This window comes from Lichenostomus cassidix, chromosome 4, assembly GCF_008360975.1.
Source record: "Lichenostomus cassidix isolate B80296 chromosome 4, HeHo_3.0, whole genome shotgun sequence".
Classification (NCBI taxonomy): domain Eukaryota; kingdom Metazoa; phylum Chordata; class Aves; order Passeriformes; family Meliphagidae; genus Lichenostomus; species Lichenostomus cassidix.
In genome coordinates, this window is record NC_139484.1 from 34,331,064 (window position 1) to 34,354,883 (window position 23,820).

The 23,820-nt window shown below is 36.4% G+C and overlaps 1 long non-coding RNA gene across 4 annotated transcripts in view; it reads left to right on the forward strand.

Moving 5' to 3' along the window:
* The window catches only part of LOC146438236 (uncharacterized), a 131,370-nt gene that overhangs the window by 51,733 nt on the left and 55,817 nt on the right, over positions 1-23,820 (forward strand). For all 4 annotated transcript variants that reach the window (XR_014851707.1, XR_014851705.1, XR_014851706.1 and 1 more), the window contains one exon: positions 6,655-6,714. This is a non-coding gene — a long non-coding RNA (uncharacterized LOC146438236). The remainder of the gene's footprint in view (positions 1-6,654; positions 6,715-23,820) is intronic.

Here is a 23,820-nt window from a genome sequence, read left to right on the forward strand (position 1 = left end):
CTTAGAAATATTTGCATTGGTCTTTTATTGTTAAGGTTTGTTTGGTTTTTTTTTTCTGTCCAGATTTTTCTGTTGTGCTATGGATAGTTTTCCTAGGTATCATCTACATTCCTTCCCTTTTCCTACTTTTCTTTTAATTTTATTTATTTATGCATATCTGAAACTCCATGCTCATAGCACCTTTTATGTTCCACAGCTGACTTAATTTCAGTTTGTGAAACATGCTAAGTCCTACAAAACCACCAATATGCAAAATATAGGTGGATAGGTGGGCAAAAAGATAGGACAGTCAGCTTACAAAAAAACCCCAACCAAATGTTGTCAGCAAACAAATCACAAGTCCCAACACATCTGAGTTTTAAAAAATTTCTGTATTTTTTACGTATTGCTCAATATTTTTCAGTTTCACCAGCCTTGTAATGGCAACAATTACTTTGAAAAATGGATTCAGGTTATTTAGTTTCACTCTACTCCCTAAGTAGCAATGTGTCTTCTGCTAAAATGCTAGTTTTTAACTTGAAGGAGGATCCTTAGAGAATTATGACCTGTGCCCTCTCTGTCCCATGGAACAGAGGGAAGTGCATGGTTTTCTAGCAAAGCAATACTTTCCAAAATATCACAGTGTCAAGCCTTTCCTTTGTCAGGGGAACACAGAAATCAAAGTTGTAACTGCTTTGGTCTTGCAGCGTGAATGTTAGTATAGTCTAGACCTGGTTTGGTAGAAATTGTAATTTGGATTAAAACTGTAGGCTCAGGCATAAATAAATTCCTTGTCCATAACCATTTATGTCCTTGTGTGTGAGAAAGGATTTGTTGAAGGGTTTGTGGCATGGCTGAGGCATATGAATGCCACATGTTCTGTGCATTATTGATGAACAATAAAAAAGGAAAAAAAAAAGGCTGGTATGAGAACTGATACAGATCATGGCATATCTAGTGGAATAGTTATTGGGATCATTCTACAGCAGCCATTTAGGCAGACAATTTGTCAGATATTCAGCTTACCCTGAGCTTTTTCATCTGTCAGTTCTGAGCCTGTAATGTGCTAAGGCTGAATGAGCTTGCATTGAATTTCTTTAAGGAATACCCAACAGCCCAATATTTTTGTCTCCCAGAGTTACTGACTTTGAATTTAATGCAATTAACAACCTTGACTGGGCTTGATGGGCAGGCTTAGTAAAAGAAGCTTCATGTCTGGGAGATAACTTGGAGCCATACCACAAATACCTTCAAACCCCACGCAAACATCCTCTTGTGCCCACTCTGCCTTGGCAAATCTCAACCTTTTTATTACCTGCTCTGCAGAGCCAAGCCATGTTTTATACAAAGCACACTCAACATTTCTTTTTCATTTGCCTTTTTTCTGTGGTTTTTTTTTCTTTTTTATTTTAGGTTTCCCATTGATATGAATTTCTTTTTTTTGGGAGTTGTGTGACTGTACTGCAGTTGTGCGACTGTACTGCAGTTGTGCACATATGTGTGATTACAGGGACCTCAATGCATTAGTGATAAAGTGCACTAAGATCAGGACTTTGCTGTTGAATTTTTAAGTTCTTCTAGGAAATAAGATTTTGCAGAGGCACACCATCTTATGAACAAACATTAATAAAAATATGTTTACTCCTAATAAAGTGAACTTGGGCCTTGATCCAGTTTTGACACCTATCAGCAATGCCTTTGCAAACTGTCAGTGTACAGGATTGTTTCTGAATTTAGCTGACACAGTATATATTTTCAAATCTGCATTCTTATTTGGATCCCAAATGTTAGAAAAGTAAATTATCTGGAAAGTTAAAAAACAAAAGTAACTGCAATGGAGCGGAAGAATGTGATATTGAATATATTCTGGATGTTTGTGGTATTGTTTGTAAACATGACCAATCCCATTTATTGTGCAAGTTAAACATATCTAAATCTGCAGGGTTTAGGATGGGGTTTTTTGGGTGTTGGATTTTTTTTTTAATGGGAAGCTTCACAGACTTGTTTTATTTTGTTCTATTTTACTACTCTTTCTCTGAGTAGTTCTGTAATGACAACAGAAACCTTACTGTTCTCATAAAGTACCTGTAGCCTAAATAGTTAAGAGTTGTTTGTCTTTGGTCTGGGAGTCTACCTACCCTTTCAATCCAATTTTATATGATGAAATATTGAAGTTTTGAATGACATTTATCATCCTTTAGCTGAATGATTTAATTTCTGGCAATAAATGCATGCAGCCATACTGCTTGTTGCTGAAATAGCATCTGCTTATGGGACACACACACACACACATGACTTTCATCCAATATTATTTTTCCCTACATCAGTAGGATTACATTGGAAACCATAACTTTTTTTCTTCTACATAATACTGCTGAATATTCTCAGCAATTCAAAATCAGCAACATTTTTTAAATGAGCATATCGTATAAATTCAAATATGTATTCCTTTGGACCTCTAAATCCTGCTTTCAGCATAAAGACAGATTGTTGGTGTAGTAAATTAAAGCTGCCTTACTGCAGCTATTTTGTCCAATGTTCTATCACAGACCCATATTAATATTTTATCCCCTTTAATATCATTACATGATGCAGGCTTAATTTAAATAGATTTGACGGGCCTCTTGGTTGGCTTGACAACCAGAGGGAAAAATTAATGTTCTGCATTTAATCTCAGCTCAAGGCGCTAAATTATTTTGGAGGTCGAAGCTGTCATGCATATCATGCTAAATTATTGAATGTAATAACTATTAGCATGATGTCTATTTATAGACTTTTTTTTAAAAATTATTGTTTACTTCATGCATCTTCAGCTAATTTTGAAGGGAACATCTTATATTTTCCCCATGCAGTACAGAACTACTGTATCTTCTACAGATGCAGTATTGGAGGTTGTTTAACCAGCAACCGAAAAGGAGGTGATGGAGTTGGCAGTCTTTAAAGCTATGGAAACAAAAGAACTTTTCTGCTGATGAATTGTGTGATGTACAGAGACTGTATAATATACTCTTAATCACTTCAGAACTAACATATTTAACTTTGAAAGTTCATAAAGGAAAGAATTGTTTTCTTGTTTTTACTGTTACTGAAGAGACATAGATCCCAAGGAGGAATGGAACTGCTAAGCCCATGACTTAGAAACCTTAGCTTAGAGCTTAAGGGCTGTTACCTGAAGAGAACCATAAGCTTTAGGAAACGTGCAATGCAGGATAGACTGGAACATAAAATGTTGTTAGCAATTGTTTAAAGACTGCTATAATAGGAATTGTCAAATTAAAGCTTGAAATAATGGAATTATTCTCACTGATGGTATGTGTTTGCATAGTTTTGTATCTCCTCTGCTGTCCTAATTTGTCATGCTAAATAATGTCAAGAAGTGTGATAATACATATCTTCCCAAAAATGTTAGACTTACAGGTCTGTTTGTGTTGTGAGGGCTCTGAGGAAAACTAGTCTCTAGTGTGTATTACACATCACTGTCTTCTGTATTGCCCCTTCCTGGCACAAGAATCATGTTCTCTCTAATCCCACTGTCTGTGTTCTATTCTCATCTTTTAAAGACGAAAATAAGAAGTACTTTATCAGTATAATTTAATAGCAATCTCTATATGATGCTTTGTGAAGTCAAGCTTCTCTGTTTCTCTGAAGTAGAATGAATTGTGGCCAATGGATTATAAGGAACCATGAACATCTGGAAGATGGCTCCATGCCATGAGTGGTGATGGACCAAAAATATTTATGTGCTGCAAAACTGAGTGTGCTTATCACAAAGCAATACCATTGTACTGGTTGAATGAGCTGCCACATTGATGGTTTGGATGTATAATGAGAGAGAAGTCATCTTATGTTATGTCTTGTAGGGTACATTGATTCAATATTAGAACAGTTAACATAATATACTGACTCTTTTAGACACTGGTGTAACCAGAGAATAAGGCAGCATTCCCTTGTTATTCTGAAAAAAAAAAAAAAAATTAGATGCATCCTTGTACAAAAGCCCATATAAATTTTTTTTTAATTTGTGTTATTTTGGACAAAGACAGGATAAACAAGTACTTTCTTTTAAAATGTAATTGCAATTTAAGTAGTCCTGCTGTTCCCTGTTTTAATGGCAGTAGAATGACATTTGTTTCCTTAAAGTTTCGTTTTTCTTTTATTTTTAAACAGCCTTCTAAACCTCAGCCCTTATCCATCTCACACCAACTGTTCAACTGCTGCAAGTTCATTGTTGTAGCATAGGACTTAAAACTTTCCTGTAGCAAACTCTATTGAATAGCCTGAATTATAAATAGGAATTGATAGATGAAATAATTGCCTTGGCATCCATCCACAAATGCCTGTAGCAGAGCTGGGGATAAAGCCTTAGGCAGCTCAAGTCAGTGTGCCTTGACCACAGTCTTCATTGACTCCGGGGAAAAGAGTTGTGTCCCTTCACTTCAAGAGCCAGATTGCCTTTTCTAAAGATTTTCACTTATTTGTTACAATTTCTCTTCTTTGAGATTGGAAAGGGAGATGGGAAGAAGGAAATTCTTCATTTTCTCTTGGACCCCTTGCCCTGCTTTTTAAAATTTTGTTATTTTTTATCTGATAAGTAGAGAAAATAATTCTAATCCTAGCATTAATCCTTTATGGACTTGTTCCCTCTTTTCTCTAATAGATAGGAAATGGAGGAGAAAGATTGGGGCAGGATTTTTCGATACATTACTACATCCACAGTCCTTTCAGTGTTCCCAATATCACATCTCAGATGGTAATGAATGCTAGGAACTTCAGAGGGGTTTTTTTGTAAAAAAACCCAACAAACCAAAAAAAACCTCAGAACCCAACAAAACCCAAACCCTACCAAAAGCAAAACAACAGATGCAGATCCAGCTAAATGGTAGGAGCCAGTCTTTGCTTTGTTTGCTTTTCCACCTTTTTTTTTTTTTTTTTTTTTTTTCTTTCAGTCTGAATTACCTAAAATACATATTCCAGGAAAGAGCTTCTCTTTTTCCTTACATGGGGTTTCTCCTCTAAGTCAAGTAGCTTTTCCTGCAGAAGTTGCTAGGTGTTTAACTGTAAATAGAAGAACCAAAGATCAAGAACCGTAGATGAACCAAAATAGAGTTTTGGTTGTCTGCTGGGGAGTATTACAGCTACTTATTTTACTAAATTTCTTCTTATAGTTCTTCTTTTATTCTATCTTTAAATGTTATTTTTTGTCATATTGCTACTCTTTAAATTCCTGATCCAAAATGCAGATATAAAGGTAGTCCACTAACTAGGAATGAAGTAATATTTATAGTTTTAGAAGTGTGGGAAATTCAGTCTTTAGCAAAGATTATAAATAGCCTATAGATTCCTTTATTCATCACAGCCTGCCTTTTGCTGTGCACTGTGAAATGCTGATGAAAAAAAAAATCTATGGCTCTATAATGGGCTAGAATAGCATTCTGGATGCAATATATGTCATAGCTTTCTGTGTTGCCTTTCTGTTACTCTCTTTTCCAATGAATTAACATGACATGCCACTGTTACACAGCTAGGGTCTGTCTTCATAAGCAAATAGGAGTCTGTACTTCAATCTTGTGAGCAAAATTGCATGAACTGAATATGATTAAATAGTGTCCTCTTTAGTTCGATTGGCTAATGTGGCTTTAGGCTTTCTAGCCTGCTCCTAAACAGTGTTTTTCAATGATATCACGCTCATTCAGCTGAGTAAACATGACTATAAAAGTACATTGAGTTTTTGGCTCATGGAGACCCAGCCTTAAGTAAGTTAGTTGGGAAAGGGCCTGAGAATGTCAAGTTCAACCTTATTTACTTTAAAGTCAATAGTATTTTTGCTCTTAACTTCCACAGGATCACAAACATAGTATAAGAACATGATTTCTCAAGCTATTTTGCTAATTAAACATTGATTTTTGGCTTTGTGTGGATTAAAGTTGCTACATACAAAGTTGTAGGTGGTTTTATGTTTCCACGCTGAAAGCCCCATTGCCATACAGCTTGTACAAGAACTGAGCTGGGAATAGTGGTAAATCTAATTCTGCTTTAAAACAACAAAAAATACTGCAAACAATTGTACAACAACTGTGTACACAAATATCTAGTACCTGCAAGAATTTCACTGATTTTAGGATATAACACTTAATAAAACTGCCAGAATCAGTGTTAGCTACATTTTTTCCCCCAGGCAAAATCCAAGTTCTGACTGCAGATAGATTTCTTCTGTTCTTCTTTTGGCTAAAATTCTGGGGCTTAAGTACTTTTTGGGCTGCCAGTTTACACTATCCATGATGATTTAAATTAGTTCTTCCCAAAGGGAAGCAACAAACACCTTCTGGATTTGATTGTTCCTTCTCACATGCAAAAACATGTTAGGTGTCAACAGACTACTTTACAGAAACACTGGTGCAGGGCATCTCTGCCAGCTTCTGTTCAGCAACATTTGGAGTCTATGCAGATTCGTTTGATTCTGAGCTGCTCCAGTAAAAATTTCTAAATGAAGAACCCTTTATTGTGACCTATTTTCAGTTTGCACAATGCATTGAAGTTCATACTGAGCTGAGAGGATGGGCTGTCTGGGCTATAAACTTACAGTACTGCTTTACTATTGAACAATTCTAATTATTTCTTTAGTAGATTCTCAGGAATGAATTATCTTAATAATTTTTTTATTCTTCATTTTTCCAGGCAAGTGCAGGCTGGCAAGTATACAAGAAGCCTTCAGATCTGCAGTAGCAGTGACACATGGTGAGTGTACAACTTGAATGTTGTGAACCTAAGACTGCCTAAATCACGTCAGCTAAGCACTTGCATTTAAAGCTCATCCAGTGTAGCTGCCATTTTTCCTCACTGTGTCTAACACTGAAGTGGGGAGAGTGTGAGTTAATCAACAGGGTGAGTTGCAGGTTGTAAGCTGTGTAGCAAAGGGATGGACTGTCTGGGGAAGCTGTGGACCCTTTGGGGCATGTAAGAGGTTAGACATGCAACTCAGGATGCTTCAGTTATTTTTGCTTCTGGCTTTGGACAAGGATTTGGACTAGATGCCCCCTTTAAAGCACTGCCAAGGCTATTTCCTGATGGTTCTGCCTTAGCCATGTTATACCTTATTGTGAGCACATCAGTATGGGTGAGTGCAATATAACAAAGAAGAGAACTTGAACTGAATAGAATGTACTTAAAGCAGTACAATGTATTTCTGTATGTCATTCGGAGGTAGGACATCTGTGTGGTTTTTAACTTTTGACTATTGTAGGTATACATTGAGAGGTTGTATTTGCTCAGGTTATAGCATAGAATTGAAAAATGAAAACAATGGGAAAAGTACTGTTGCCTCCTTATAATACGTGGAAATATGGTGTATAATGATATTTGGAGTTAATCAGTGAGGCTGTAGACCAGATGTGGACCAGTATCATTAAGTTGTTGACCCCCAGGAATATTTCTTTACCTGCTTGTCTCCAGTGTAGCAATAAAATGTGTGGGTGTCTAGAAATGTGTCAGAGTCATCCTGCTGCAGTGTCCTGTAGTGTTACAGGATATGCTGTCCCTATAAGTAGCTAGCTTTTGACACTGTTTTTAATGATTATCTGCTTAGCTCCTTGATTCCTTAGCTTAAATAATTGAAGTAGATTATGCAGGCTAAGTTCTATCACTTGTTTGTAGGTGGAAGCTGATGAAAATCCTTCTCATTTTGCAATTTTTCCTCGGGAAAGGGACACTATTTTTCATATTTCCTAGAGCAGGCAGCCTCTTTTCTATGGTGCTGCTCAATAGGATGAGCTAAACTCTCTGAGATCAGCAAAAAAAGATGTTTGAACGACATAGACTATTAAAAAGGATTTTAAAAAGTAGCTAACTACACATTTTAATAGAATAGACATTCTGCTGGTGAAACATTCCTGCATAAGCAATTCTATTTCTTGAAGTCCACACACTTTTAATGCTCCTTTCATTATTTTCTATAATTTCACATCATATTTACATTTACGTAGAATTCCCAATGAATAAAACCCAGTTTGCTTAGATTTCTTAGAGGTGATCCTCCTATGCAGTCTTACCTTCTGTTGACCTACATTTGAAGTGCAGCTCTCTTCTGAAAAGCTGACACTGTCTGTTGAAAAACATAATTTAAAATGGACTTACTGCTCAGCATGCCCTCTTAGAGTGAGAAGTCAGCAAAAAAAAAAAGGCATTTCTGCTTTTTCCTGTGCACAACTTGGAGGGAATAATCTTAAATAGAAATACAGGACATTTGCATTGTGTATTGCTGAGGACTGGTTGTTGAGCTTCTGTAAGAACATGGAAGTGTATAATTGCAGAAGGTGTGGTGGTGATGGCTGCACAGGCACCAGCAAAGTGGGGTTGAAGGGCTTGTACCAGAAGAAAGCCTCTCCTCATCTGGTTGAGATCAGTTCAAAGGCAAATGAGAGACATATTCCATCCTTCATGCTGCACAAACAGTGCTGGTGAGTGGCACTGGAGCAGGGCCTGAAAGATGTATCTGATTTTTTTAGCTTTCCTGTCTGGCTCACTTTTCTTTGAAGGAAGCTTATTTGAATGTGGCATTTTTGTATGTATTGACTGGCGAGGAACAATCTGGATGGAAACACTAGCAGCTGTGGGGCTAGAGACATTAATTTCTCCTCTTATTTTCTTTGAATGTTAGCTTCCCTGTAGGTAGAGTAATACTATTTTTGGTATCAGTTCTGACTCAGAGTTTTCTTTAGTCATTATCAGGGCTGGAAGTAGAAGCAGTAGTGGGAGGGAAAGAGAATGGAATAACAAACTTTTGAGTATCTTAATCAAGAATCATTGGAGACAATTGGGGAGGGATCAAGAATAAAAGTAGTCTCAAGCAAGTGAAATTATGGAAACTGATATGTTTAATAGTAGAAGGACACACAATCCATTTATCAAATTGTGTTGAAGAAATGGTAATGATGCTGTGCTTTGTGGAAATAATTTGCTGAGAGGGATTTAAAAAAGAAATAGGTTGTATAAACTTTGAAAATATTTTGAAAAATTTGAGACTTGCTCAAAGTTTTCTAAATTGGTGGAACTCCTAATTGAAACAGTGTTATAATGGAGCACCATGGTAAGAAAAGACTGCCAGAAGATCCTGGCAGGATGTGGAAAAAGCAGTGAAAATTTGCATGCTGTGGAGTAAATCAGGCTGTAAACTGAAAAGGAAAATAGAACAATGATATCTTTGAACCTAGGAATGAGCTTGTACTTTATTTAAAAGAAGCTTGTAAGAAATAATGCATAAGATTTCACAAATCATGAAAGAAAGACCTATCTTATCTGTGTCCAGACTTTGGACACATAACTGTCAGAAGTGAAAGAGGTGTACTGAAGCCTGAAAGTAAAAATAGTACGTGAGGAGGAGCAGTATATATTTTGTGCAGCAAAGAATAGTAACTGTGAGAAGTGTTCCATAGGCCTTTCTAACAAATGAAACTTAGATGCTTCTAACTTTGCCCAGTTATGCAGAAACCAATACTCTGTAATAAAAGTTATAATAAAAGATGTGTGACTCAGTCACACTGGATCCAGAGTGGAGTTTGTGTCTTAGATTATGTACTGGGGGAACATGCTTACTAAATATGTCTGTGAGCTAAATGGGATTGCCTCAGGAAACAAAACTATGTATTCTAGGGCTGAAAAGAAGCCAAAAATTACTTCAGAAAGATATGCTGTCATAGAATAACATTAACTGCTGTAAATAAAGAAGAGAAAAAGCTAAACTAAGTGAAAATATAGGAAATACTCTAGGACAGGTCAGATTTTCAGAAAGGAGATAAATGAAATAAGCAAAAGGTAAAACTAGTATTTATCATGGATCAGTGTGAGAAAGAATTATTACACATTAACATGTTTAGAGAAAAGTAAAAGACTTGGTCTAAGATGAAAGCATTTTTGCATCTTAAAATTACTCTATGGTCTTTCATATGGTTGGTAATTTCCACATTCTAGAAATAACATGCCAGGCTGCCACTCCTAAACATCTTGTTTGAGCCAGGAATTCTGTGCTGAATACCAAACATGCTGATTGCCCATAATAGATGTTTGATCCTCATAACTTGCCCTTCCCAAAATACAAGGCATTCAGGGACTGTTTTAGTGTGTGGTGCTGCCAGCTGAAACACCCCTTTGTGCAAGATGTTCTCGGGCTCTTGGTTGTGAGGTCACTCCTGTTACGAGTGGAGAAACCTCAGTCAGATCCTATGCTATAGTGAGGGTTGATGTGACCTTCTTAGCTGAACCTGAGGACACCTGGTGACTTTTCACCACTGGAGATGTTAGAGGAGTATCTGGGACTTCAGTTATCCTAGAGAGCATTATCCATGGGGAGCCATGTGAGAGGAGTGTGAAGGGCTGAGCAAAACTTCAGAGATTAAAACTGCAGAGGTACATCTTTTAATATGGATGGTACTATCCCTGACTGCCTGACGACTTTGATTTGCATGTTGTTTTATCAAGACTCCTTTCTTTCAAAGAAGGGAATGATTAGAGCTTGTTAGAGCCTAACAGATGGAGTTCCTTCCCTGCCTCTCATGTTTCCTTTTCAAAAGTAATTTTGGTTTTATGTACCCAATAAAAATATATAAAAATCATAGTCACAAGATTATACTGAGTGTTTTTCTTGATTGCTTTCACCTAAAATACTGCAGGATGTAATCTTTAAGGCTGGTATCTAATATTACAGTGCTAACTGGATGTGTTCTTTTCTCATCTGTATTTCCTCCTAAATATCAATGAAGTGCTTTGAAAATTTAATCAATGATATCAAAATGATGCCAAATCAACTTTTCTTCCATATTTTGTTTTTCTGTTAAAAAAAACAACAAAAACCTGCTTCATCTGCTAGTTCTAAATTGGCTAACTGCTTGTGCTCCTATAAAAATGACAGTTATAAGAGACAGATGTGAAATCTTTTCTCCTCTCTTCATTATTGTTAATTGTTATGGCAGTTTTATTTGCCTCAAATTAATGTGGCCTGTGAGTGGCCCCACTCAAAAAGAAAATACCAAGCTAATATCATGCTAATTCTTGAGAGAAGCTTGAAACTGTGCAGTTTGGAATACTTAAATATTTTAAAGTTTCCACTTGAGGACAAAATTTCTCCTGGACTATGAGGAAAAGCCAAGGGATCCTGAATTTTATAGCACTGTTTCCTTGATCCTCTGATATGATTATTAGAGGTAACGTACCTCTAATCTGGCTCACCCAATTATTTTTGTACAGTGATAGTATATATAAATACAAAATCCCCCAACTGCAGATTCAGGTAACTCAGCAGAAGTTTCATTGTCTATTTGATGGCTTTTCTGTGCCAAAGTTTCAGATTCTTATGAGGAGCACATCATGATCATATTTTTTTCCCCAAATGATCTACATTTAGATACTTTAAAAATCTGCATAGATATTTATCATATAGAACTTTTAATGTCTTTACCATTATCTCTTCTGGCTTTTTAAAATAATTTCTTTTCCAAACAGAATCCTACCCTGTCACTTTCCATCTCATTGTGGTGGCATAGCAGGAAAAACACATTTTCTTGGAAATTCTGAACTATGATAAATTGATTTTGTAGAGGAAGCATCTTAAGGCTGTTAATTGCATAGCATGTTTTTACACATTGAAAGGCATACCTTTAAGCACATGGTACTACAGTTTGAGCCACTGGAAAAAATGGTATGAGTTTTGTTGTTCTGAAGAAGCAGCATTGTATTCATTGAGAAGTCCTATGAAGTAATATCAATGGCATGTTTGAAGAAGATGAATTTAAAGAGGAGAAAGTTCAAGGATTGCATTTAATTTTATTCAGTTCTCTGGATATGTGTGGTCTTGTGCAACCACATATATAACAGAATGCTTCTCTTCAGGGAAAGGAATATAAGATGATGATTTACATACTTTGGGATAATGAATATGGCAGATAGTGGAGGATGCCCTTACTTGCAATGGTCTAGTCAGATATTTTCATAACAGCTCTAATTCAAAGACCTGTAAATCAGAAATGACTAAGTCATTGCCATAAAAATCTGTATTTTGTAAGTGCACTCTACTGTTACAGCTCAAGGTGAAAATGAAAAGTGAATTTCATCTTGTAAGAAGTGTTTAAAAGGATGTTTTAAGAAAAGTGATATGCAAATATGATTGAGGTTGGTAATTAGCTATAAATGCTTGTCTTCTGGGAAACTGAACTAGAGTAGAAACCAGAATGCCAAAGACTATCCCCCAAAAGGTTATAAAACATCAGTATTCTGAGATCCCAAGTGCTGGTATTTTTGGCTTTCATGAAGATTACTTCATTTAATTATATTTAATTTATTGATTGAAATCAATTTAGTTGATTTAATTGTATTTAATTACAGTACTCAGTTTCTTGTTCTGAGTACTTTTGATTTATTAACAATTGTTGAAAATATTTGTCATATCCAAGATGAAATTCTGTCCACAGAGATGAGTGGCAGTATTGGCTTGGGCTTGAAACAAATCGATCTCTTATCTACTAGACCCTCCTGTAAGAAGTAATTATATTATATTAAAACAAGTAGTCAATGAGCCAAATTTTCAGTGAAAAGATGAAATACTTGTTAAGTCAGATCTTTGCTTATTAATATGTTAACAGCATGGCTGACTTTAAAATAATAATAAAGATTCAGAAGCCAAAAATGGCAGATCTTAGTCTTGTAGGTTTGTAATGTAACAGTTCCTGATTAGATTAATAGGTACTGTCTCAGATCATGCCACAAGATGTTTAGCTGTCTAATTTATTGGTTAGATTTTTTTTCAAAAAAATTTTGTTCTTTATATAATTCAAAATTCATGGTTACATGCAAAAATCTATGTAATGTATAGAATCCAAAAAAAGTAAGAAATCAAATCTTACTTATGGGGAAAAATGTACCTTATCTATAGAGATATCTTTTACAAACTCCCTGCAAATGGATCTTTTTATTTCCCAAAAAATTTATATTGACTCTTTTTAGTTTTTTACATCTTCTTTATAAAATGAACCTATGACTGAATAAAATGATTGTAGTTAAATTATGAAGATTGACACTTTACGTATGTATGGAAAGTGGATTTCTATTGATACTTTTCTCTTGACTCTGGCAGCCCTGCATTGGTGGTTTCCTGTGTTCTCCAGTAACTTAAAGGGAGGTGAGGGTAAAGGTGGGAATAATTACTTTGCTAACAAAGTGTAATTTTATGGTACCAAACCTCCATCAAGAGATATCTAATTCTCCTGAAATGGATCCCCTCTCCTCAAAACCCCCTTCAAAGCCAAGTAGTAGAGATTGGCACTAATGGCCATATTAGTGTAGATTGTATTGGAATGTTGAATGGAGGAATGGCAAGAAGGGAAAAAGACATTGATTTTTATCCATATTCACAGTAACTTTGACCTCACAGTGGTGGTAGTGAGGGGTAAATATACTCTGCATGTTGTGGAAGGCTGCTTTTCTCAGCTGTTACTGTGTTGGTGCTGGCTCTTTGATGCTTGCAATTCTAATATATTAGAGGGGTTTCTGTGTTCGATTTTTTGAAGGGGTCTGAAACAGAGCCAGAACTCAGATTTTCTCACTGTGTATTTTTATATCTGATATGAAGCCACAGACACCTTATTTGGAAGAAGAATCACACTGATGCTTTACGTATGTTCATGCCTGTGATTAAAAGCTTTTTACATATGCATCCATCTCCTTTAGCTGCTCTGCTGTCTCTGTCTGAGAATAACAGAGCTATCAAAGTGACAAAGGCTAGGTTGTTCTCCTAAGGGAAGTAATTATAGCAGCACAGAGCAGAAGGTAAAATTATCATTTGTTTGCCATTTTATAATGCAGTGCCAAATATTTATCATAGTATTAGTAAAAAGGCCATAAACTTTATGTAGATTTTGGAATATAACAATAAATGAACTCATACTGCAATGAAAACTAGGTTTTCATGAGGCCCAAAAGAAATATGTTCTAACAATGGTTTAGTCAGACTATAAAATATTCAAGATGTAGTATTCTGCTGTCTAGTTTTATACAAAACATTGCTACTTTTATCCATGGGTATTCTCACAAGTTTGGATAGACCGTTCTCGGGCTAAGTTCTGTCAGAGCTTACTGTATCAGAAGGGAGATGGCAGACATACATCAAAAGCAGTGGTTTTAGGGGAAAATCCGGTTTTAGGTATCTGAATGGTTTCAGAGTTTCTATATTTACCACTGTCAGTGTAAAGGAACATTTTTTTAATCTGCAGTTATTTGGTATAGTCTGGACCATGGCAGTAACAAGTTTGATCTTTCACTCTGTATGCACTTTGCAAGAGACCGCTATGGTTTTGTGGTTTTTCCTTATTTTCTTTGGGGCCCTTTATGCAGTATACACTGTGCTCAGCACAGGTAGTTAAATATTTGTTCGGTGCATGAATTACTTATTTCAAACAACACAGAGTTGAGCTCTTATTGTAAGTTAATGCACAGAGTGATTATCCTACTTTGAACAGATATAGCCATGGGAAAGACACAGACCTTGGTCAAATCGTATATTTTGTTCAAATGTGCCAGCCTCAATGTTTATCCATCGCAGGGAAGGCAGTGGGACAGGTTGTGCAGTCTGTGATCTGGCACATCTGCATCTCTTGGGAAATGTGCAGGCTTTGTGGCCAAGAGGGGCAGGAGGGCAGCCCAAGCCTTGCCTGTATGTGAGATGGGGCAGCCCTGTCCTGTGGTGGAACAGCAACAGCATAGGTGGTATCAGCTCTCTGTTGAGATATGATCTGATGAGGGCTGCACTGCATTTGTTCTCCTGTTCTACATTCCTTGGAAATCTTATCTGTCTGGCTGGTAAAATGTGGAGTTGTAACACAAAAGATCTTCAGTGTGATTCTGGTACAGAGACGGTAAAAAACTCCAGTCTGGGTTTCTTCTACCATGTTCTCTACAAATACTCATTGTGGCTCTGTGGATAACATATATGGCTCTTAGGCTGAGTTAAGGGGGATAAAAAAAGGCATAAATAAGAAGAAATATGAAGTTCATAGGCAACATTAGGATCCATATGTTGAAGTATGTTATTAGTTGATAAATTCGTGCTTGATGAAATCTTTGGTAAACATTTATGCCAACTGTTAACGAGTCATGCTCATGCCCTGAAACCAAAACCTGGAAAATAATGGTCAACTCTGTAGACCATTAATGATCTGATTCTTGCATCGATTGAATTTGGTGTATTATGCTAATATGGATCACAAAATATGGTTTTATATTGATTATACACCACAATTATATATGTTTTATCGAATGTAATTGCTTTTTGTGCTTTTTTAACTTGGTTCTGATATTGACTCATAGAAGAATTTGCTTTTGATAAATTTGGAATAAAAAATATTTAGCATTGCTTGCCCATAACACAGTCCAAAGTACACTCACCTTTTATTTAATCAGTATGCATGTATCCAGTAAGAAAAAAAATCTTGATTTCCAGATCACTGGGTTTACACACTTGTCTATAAATTTTTTATTGAATTCTCTTGATCCATGAAGCATTTCTCAATTATGCTGTACTGAAAGATATTTTTTAGTCCCTTTATCCAGGTGATTAATGCATTTTCATATGGATTGGGCAAGTGCGGTAAGCAGTGGTAGATTCCAGGTTGTGCTCCCAGATGGGGGCAGCATTGCTCTAGAAAGAAAACCAAGAGTCAGGTAGTCCTGGACTGTTCCCTGAGGAAGCCCTGACTGGACCCTGATAAGCTCCCAAATCAGGCTAATAAATCTGTGTGTAAATAAAATCTTAGTCAGATTAGCATGCCACATAATCACTGCTTGTTGATCCATTTGTCTGTCTTTAACCAATAAAATGATTTTAACCAAGGGTTCATCAAAGAGGAAATTTTTATAAGAAAAAAAATTCGGAAAAGCTGAGAAAATCAACCATGCTTTTTTTCTTCTTTAGCCCTGGTAGATAGTATATTCTTGGCATTGCAATTTAGAATATTCTTCAAATATCACCCTGTGCTTTCCCAGAACTTCTTTTTTCCTATGTTTGGTTATGTAAAGGATTGGGAGAAACAAGGCTGGTGATGTAAGGATTGAAGATGACTGAACTAAGTGCCACGAGCCTTCAAAAAGACTGTCCTCTGGGTGTTGTGGTGCATTTTTGGGTTTTCCAGACAGAGGGAGTAGTTCCTTCAGTCAGACAGGTGTTTATGCACACTCATCTCCCCTGCCTCAGAGAATCACTGCAGCACGTGGAAAGGTATCTTTATTAATCTGAAAACTGGGAAACACCTTGAGTAAATGGCAGAAAAAGGAAAAAAGATAAAAGAGCAGTTAAATCATATTTAGAATCTGTTACAGGTACAGCCCAGGCCAATTTCATTGCTTGGAACTAGAGCATCATATTTCTTCAGTTTAGTTGCATTGTCAGTGTTTCCATAGTGTAAAGATAAAAGCTGCACAAAGTTGTTGAATTTTTAAAGGCAATCTGAGGAAACTTTTTTGCAGCTTATTTTTCTGTGGTTAGAGCAAAATGAGAGGAGAGACATCCCATGGCTGCTCCTGTAGAACTGCCGGAAGAATTAGTCTTGAAACCTGTTGCCAATTGCTTGTTCATTTGTTAACTGGAGGAATCCATTCCTCATTCAGTCTGAAAATAGAGGTGTGGCAATCAGAAGATTTTCATCTTTCTTTGTATTACCAAGAATGGTGATCAAAGCCTTGTAAGAATAATTGGTGACACTTGCTGCAGAAAATTTCTTCTTTCAAACAGGGTAGCTATCAGCTATAAAATTCCCTTCTGAGACAAAAACAAGCTGTACCTGTAAAACTTTGCCTTTGTGTGCATGAAGTTTTTGTGAAAGTGTACATTACCCAGGGTGTTTGGCATATATGTAATTAATATGTACATTTTAACATGTACATATTATATGTATATTTAATATATACTTTCATATTTAAAAGTGTACATTGTTAGGATTAAAAAAAAGCCTCCAGAAATGTGTTATAATGGGGATGGAATTATGATTATGACAAGTATGGAAATTACACATTTCTCTGCATGTCTGCCTTCATAATATCTGTCACTGTGTTTATAGGTGAAGAATTCCACAAAAGTGCTCATGGCAATGGCTTTTGGGTTTATTATGAGTGGGGGCAAGGTCAACACAGCAAACACCCTACTCTTTTCCCTCCAATTTTTGCATTAATTAATTATAAAGGCGTGTTCCCATGTCAAACACTATCTGAGAAAACTCCTGTGCTGCATGTTATTTGCCCCACATTTTCAGATTCAGAGATGCCCACTGTGTGTTCTGGGATAACTCATGTAATGAAAATACATGTCTCTGGTATGGCAAAGGGGAGTGAGGTCTAGATAAGGTTGAATGAGGCTGAAATCTTTCTGGATGACTGAACAAATTAAGTGCTGGACATGCAGGATTGCCTGCAGGAGGTGTAAAATTACATTATCTTCAACCTTTGTGCAAGAATTGCAAAAAGAGTAATTTTGAGTTGCAGTTCGAAGAAGACTAGATCCAAATACTTCCTAGGGAGAGAAAAGCTAGAGGCAAGGTGTGGAAGCACCATGTTCATATTGCTTATTTCATATCTGAGTCTGCATTGCAGAGACAAGTTGTAATTATGGCATGCAAAGGCACTCCTGAGTAGTCTTTAGCCAACTCAGCTGAACACTGATGCCTTAAAGCCATGGTAATATCATCTTAAGAAAGGGAGGGAACATTGAAAGAAGTTGGTTGTGGCCTTTTTAGTGAAAATAAGTCTGAAACTGTGAGAAGGGGTATTAAAAATGCATACTAATATTCTTTAATGTAAGACAACTGATGGTAAATTTGAGAGCCATCTCCCTAGATGGGTTTCTTGTGCATGTGTTATTCCTAATACAGCATAAAAATGGTACTATTTACGTGGTCACTGTTAGAAATGCTCTCAAATTCTCAGAAATGAATTAGAGAGTAAAAAAAAGGGGGTTGAAATAACAGTAATAACAGCATTTCTTCTTGTACCTGATTATAGTAGATAGGCTGTGGTTGTAAGAGCTGTTTATAAACCTAGTAATGTGCTGGATTTTTTTCAAGGTCAATAAAACCACTGCTTTATTTTTGCATTTGCTTCAGGAATATTGTGTATGAAACAAAAAATGGCTGCAGATATTTCAAGATATTTTGTGGCTGTGCACATGTGCAAAAAATGGAGGACCTAGCTGAGCACTAAATATTAAAGTACACAAGAACAAGATTTTCTTGCTCTTCCCTTTTTTTGGTACATTCTTATAATTGGAACAAGTGAGCTATTAAACAGACATGGTTGTTTTGATTGCTCAAAATATTCCTTATGTTTTATGCATGCAGGTGGATTGCAAATGTATCATGACTAATTTATTTCTCAATTAATGTTAGTCCATTAACTAAAATATTTGTCTACTTGGACATATTTTTTTTTTAGATAGTAAACTAACTCTGCAGATGCATTTCAATTTCCTCATTGAAATAATATTTGTAGAATGAAGATGCTTTTTTGGATTTATCTTGGTGAAACTCCACTGACATTGGCCATATCTGACTGTTAAAGTGCACCAAGTTTTACTGCATGTAATTGACTATTGTGATCAGTGACTGAACACTAATGCTGTGTTCTTTATATTTTCAGGATGTGAATAACATTCACCAGTGTATATAGCAGATAAATGCCAAACCAGATCTTAGTGTCAAAAAGGAAATTTATGTAGAACATAATTTTTAAACCATATTTGCTGTATTTTACACTTATGGAAGCTTCTCTTTACTTTTACTGTTCAGAAAACCTGTAGTGCCAAAGCATAACAAATTGTTCAATTAAGCCCAAAACAGATTATGAGGAAATTTATATGCAAGGAAGATATGACTACCTTGACATCTTTAATTTATGACATGTTTAGTGCTAGTAACATATATAACTCTTGACTGGGGAATAGCAGAAGAGGGTTAGCTTTTGTCATACAGCCTTTTACACTCATATAACGGGGCAGAAGTATGGGCAGCAGGGGCAGTATCTTGCATTTAGACCTTTTATTTCACCTTTAACAAAGAAGTAGAGCTCATGTCATTATAGTATCTTCTTTTAAGCTACAAACTGATTTCCTCTTTTCATGATGTGTACAAGGCAGAGTGCTGGTCCTTTCAGAAGATGTCATATTTTTGCTGATAAGTGAAAGCAAACATGTGTGAGATGCGGTGTGATGGTACCATGATGTTGTGAAAGGTATCAAGAAGTTAATTAAATATAGAAAACACCAGGGAATTCCAGGTGGAAGCTTTTTCATCACAAAGGGCTTAATAGTGTCAGTATTAATCAAGGATTTTGGTGACTCCAATCTGTATTTTTGCTTCTGGTCAAGGAGCAAATGTTGTTAAGGTATGGGAAATCTGGATCCAGGTGAGTGACCAAACACTGACTGCTGCTCTTGCACCAGTATCTCCTTAACTTTATGCTAAACTTTCTGGAAATTCCTGTTTTATCCTCATATAGACCAAAATAAACTTCTCAGCATTGAAACATTTTCACTGAAATAGTATCTTTATTTTCATATCTGCTTTTCTGGTTTTGGTTGAGATAGATTTAATTTTCTTCATAGTAACTTATATGGAGCTATGTTTTGGATTTGTACTGGAAACAGTTTTGATAAGACAGGGTTGTTTTAGTTACTGCTGAACACAAGAGTTAAGGTGTTTTCTGGTCCTTACCCCACCCTAGCAGCGAGGAGCCTGAGGGTGCATAAGATGGTGGGAGGAGACACAGTCAGGACAGCTGACCTGCACTGACCAAAGGGATATTCCAAACTCAATCCATGAGTTTTCTCACTTTTGCTCTTCAGATTTTCTCCCTGATCCTGCTGATTTGGGAGTGAGCAAGTGGTTACATGGTGCTTACTTGCTAGCTGGGATTAAACTACACCACCTGCCCAGTCATTTGCATCTTGCTAGTACTTTCAAGCTCTCTCCAGGGCAGCATCTCCTCTCCTAAGGGCAGGAAAGCTAGGCCATATGTTGTTGTTTCTTGTATCTTTATCCTTCAGCAATGCAGGCCTCTGACCTATATTGTTTTTACATCTCTTTGCAGCCTTTCCCACTCATGTATTTGTGTGGAGAGCTGCTCAGTAAACCAGAATTAGCAGTCAGATTATGACTGGAAAAATAAAAAGTAGAAATGCCTACCCCCTTTAAGTCTCTCCTACTTGCAGTCTGTATAAGGTGCTTAGCCTGACAAACTCTTTACATATCCCCTAGGTGGCAGGGTGAAATGTAATATCTTAATGGTAAAAGCTATATGAAAATCCCAACCTGAACAAAGCTTAGTTTAATGAGGGTTTTCTTCTTGAGACAAAACTCAGCCAAGTGCTTTCAGGAGGACTTGCTCAGGTGCAAAGCTCTTTGATTTTGCCTGGAGAGCATACAGGGTGCCATTCATGACACCTGTCTGTGCTTTGTATTTTTCACTAGTTAGTATTCATTAAGTCTGCTGACTGGAAAAAAGTGTAGTACCAGTTAACAACTGTTCACTTGGGACAATCTCAAAATTAGGTTCTGGGATGCTTTTTGTTGTCTTTAGAAGCAATGAATTTGAACCAAACTTATTAACCCTCCTAAAATATATGTTCCACTTAAGCTCTAAAGCATTTTGAACTGTTTCTCAGTTCAGGAATAGACTTTGAGATATACTTTTTGTTGAACTTGAACAATTTTTAGCTTGATGATTATTTTTTAACCAGATGTTTCCTATTCTCACTTAGCTTTCCACTTTTCTCAAATGATAGTGAGTGCTTTGCAAGACAGGAGGAGAATAAGCAAAAGTTCTGTGAGCAGTATCTCTTGTTCTCTCTATTTTTCCTCTGTTTTTCCTTGGAAATCTTTAACAATATTACCATTTTTGTGGCTTGACTTGATTTTAGAGTAAAGTAGAGAGCAAATTTTCTAAGCAGCAACTTTTCAAAGGATTGGAACCATGCCCATAGAAACCATTCCACTACATTTCTCAGTTTCTTCCCAAAAGTGAATATTTCTATGCCACAAAGAAGAGAACTTGTAAAAGAACCTGGAAAATTACTGGGCACACTATTTCTTATAGGTATAAATACCAGATATGGAGTAGTGAATTTCCTTTACCTTTGAAGGTCCTTGTTGTATACATACGGATTAACTCACTGGTGGTACCTGTGATTCATCATTAAATAGTTCTGCAGTCTCGCTGAAATTTTATAGTTTCATGAAGTACCTAATTAAGTCTCTCATTGTTTTGTGGACTTTTTAAAATGTAAATCTTTGCCTCTCTGTATACATATAAGTAACACATGGAAGACAAAAAAGTGTAGAATTCAGAAATGACATGATTTGTGAGCTAAAAAAGCAGCCATTTAAAACTACGGGATGACAGTTTCATAAATGAATATCATGGTAGAAATGTCATTATCTAAAGAACTTCAAAATTTTGGTTTTTTATTTATTCTTTATTGGTGAACATGAAGATTGAGATTAAGATCTCCAACAGAAATTGTACTACTCTTAATTCCTCTCTTTATGTAAGGAGATTTAAGTAAAACTTGTGCCTTCAGTTTTTGAAGGTGGCTCAGTAGTAAAGTATGGCCTTTTATAGACTTATCATGGAGCACGAACTACTGTGTGGAACTACCTGAAGAAAGAGTTTTATATGATGCCTTGAACGTCTAGAGTTGGGGGAAGAGAGATAATATTGGAAGTGTCTTAAATGTTTATCAGAGTAAATTTGTGCAAGGATGGTCCCTGGGGGAAATTTGGCTGATGAGTGGAGCTGCTCTAAGTCTGAACAAATATGTGGCTCCATTTCATGTCACATTGAGTGCACCTATGCTTAAACCAACCAGGAAAAGCAAAGGAACAAGCAAATGATCTTTCCATCCATTTTCTTTCAGTCTGCTGATCCTTAAGATGGCCGTTGCAGGTATGGGCAAAGCTTTTGCGGTGAGCCTGATATGTGCAGTGCTCTACTATATGCCTCAGATGTTGGATTTTGATCTTACTAGTTATCTTTCTTGGGATGAAGACAAATATTTCTTCTCCATAAATTAGACATTTGATAAATTTTAAATTTTTTAATATATCATTAGATTTAAATCTTAAAAAGTATATGATGTGTTCTGTTTGTTACCCTTACTCAGCACTTTTCATGTGCCCGTTCTTCTAAGCACAGCAAAGAGCCCATGACTCTTACATGTTAAGGGTGTTGTCAGTGCATATCAGTGTCACCCTGGTAATGGTGTATGTGACTGAGCAGAGAAGACATGGTCAGTGTGAGTAGAAGGGTGAGGGTGTCAAAAATTTGATATGTGTTACTTTTCAGACTCTATCTGCTGGTTCTTTGGTTGGCTTTTTTTTGTGACCCACTGCGTGAATCTTATTTGATGTCTCTTGCAATCACTAGTGAAAAGTCATGAACCACTTTGCTTATTGGACGGATGATCTACAAGAAAAATGCCTTTATTTCAATGCTTATGGTGCATAAAATTTCTTGACCCAAGTTTGCTGCACAAGAGTAAGGGACAAGAAGAAAGTGCTACTTAAAAACTTCCAAACCAATACCCCAGTGCTTTTAAGAATTTGTGAAGCCTTGTGTGGCAAAATTCACACATACAAACTCTGGCATTTTCACATATGCCAGGTATATACACAAGTGCACTGGAAATGTGAAAGGTGGCCTTATTAACTAGGCGTCCCTAGCCATTCTAAATTGTATTTAGAACAAATGTCTTTTTGTCTGTAGGAATGGGAGCAATGCTGCTGTTTGGAGACCCAGGGGAAAGTTTGAAGCTGTGGGCTCCAGTGAGTACACATAGCACAATGTGCTCTGCTGTGGCAATGGGCCCTAAACAAAAGAAAAAAATAAAGCCTTCCAGTCTTTCCCCATAAACAAAAATAATGGATTGTGGCTTGCCTGGTAGTTTTCAGGGGCTCCAAAGCCATATTACGACCTGTTGGTTAAAAAGAAATATTCTTTACAAAATTCCACTAAGAAAGGTCTGCTGTTGTGAAAATGCAATTCTGTGTTAGTTTATATATTATCCAATACCAGAAATTTAATATGTAATTCATCATATGCAATTGATGCAGTATTGTGTTGCCACTCCATGCAGCTAGGGGCAGCTGGCGTTCCTTAGATAAGCTTTGTGTGAGTAAAGTAGATGATATTAACAGAATATCCCGGATGAATCATTGTTAAGAAATTAGGAGCCCAAAAAAATGAAAGGAAGAAGCATCTAGGAAAATGATTGCCAGTTGTTAGATAAAAGAATTACAGTAACAATGTTGTCCATAAATTTGGTGTCTGGCTAATTATTCATAATATTATACTCCAAGAGGAAAATGGAAAGGGAGATAAAGCAAGCTATTACAGTAAATGTTGGGACTTACTGCAGGAAATGTTCTGTTTCCATTTTTCCATCTTTGCTGTAGACTTTCTACATGTGGAAACCCTGCTATCACTCCTCAGAGCTGAGCTGTATCAATGAGGCTAGTAGTTTTTTACCTGAAGGTGAATGAACAAGGCCTTCATGGATATTCATCAAAAAATAAAATCAGATCTTAAATGGGGAGAGCCATATCAGTTTATTGCTTTATGCCACCACAAAATAAATGGATTAATAATCGATACAATGAAAGACTGGATAAGAAGCCTTCTTCTGGAGAAATAAGAAGAAAATTCAATCTTTCTTTGACGAACATGTCTGAAAGCAGCCTGTTGTGCCCAAGCTTTACAAGTTGTAAAACAAGTTATATGGTGGATGTGCTACAATATCCACAACCTTATGACTGAGCTGAAGAA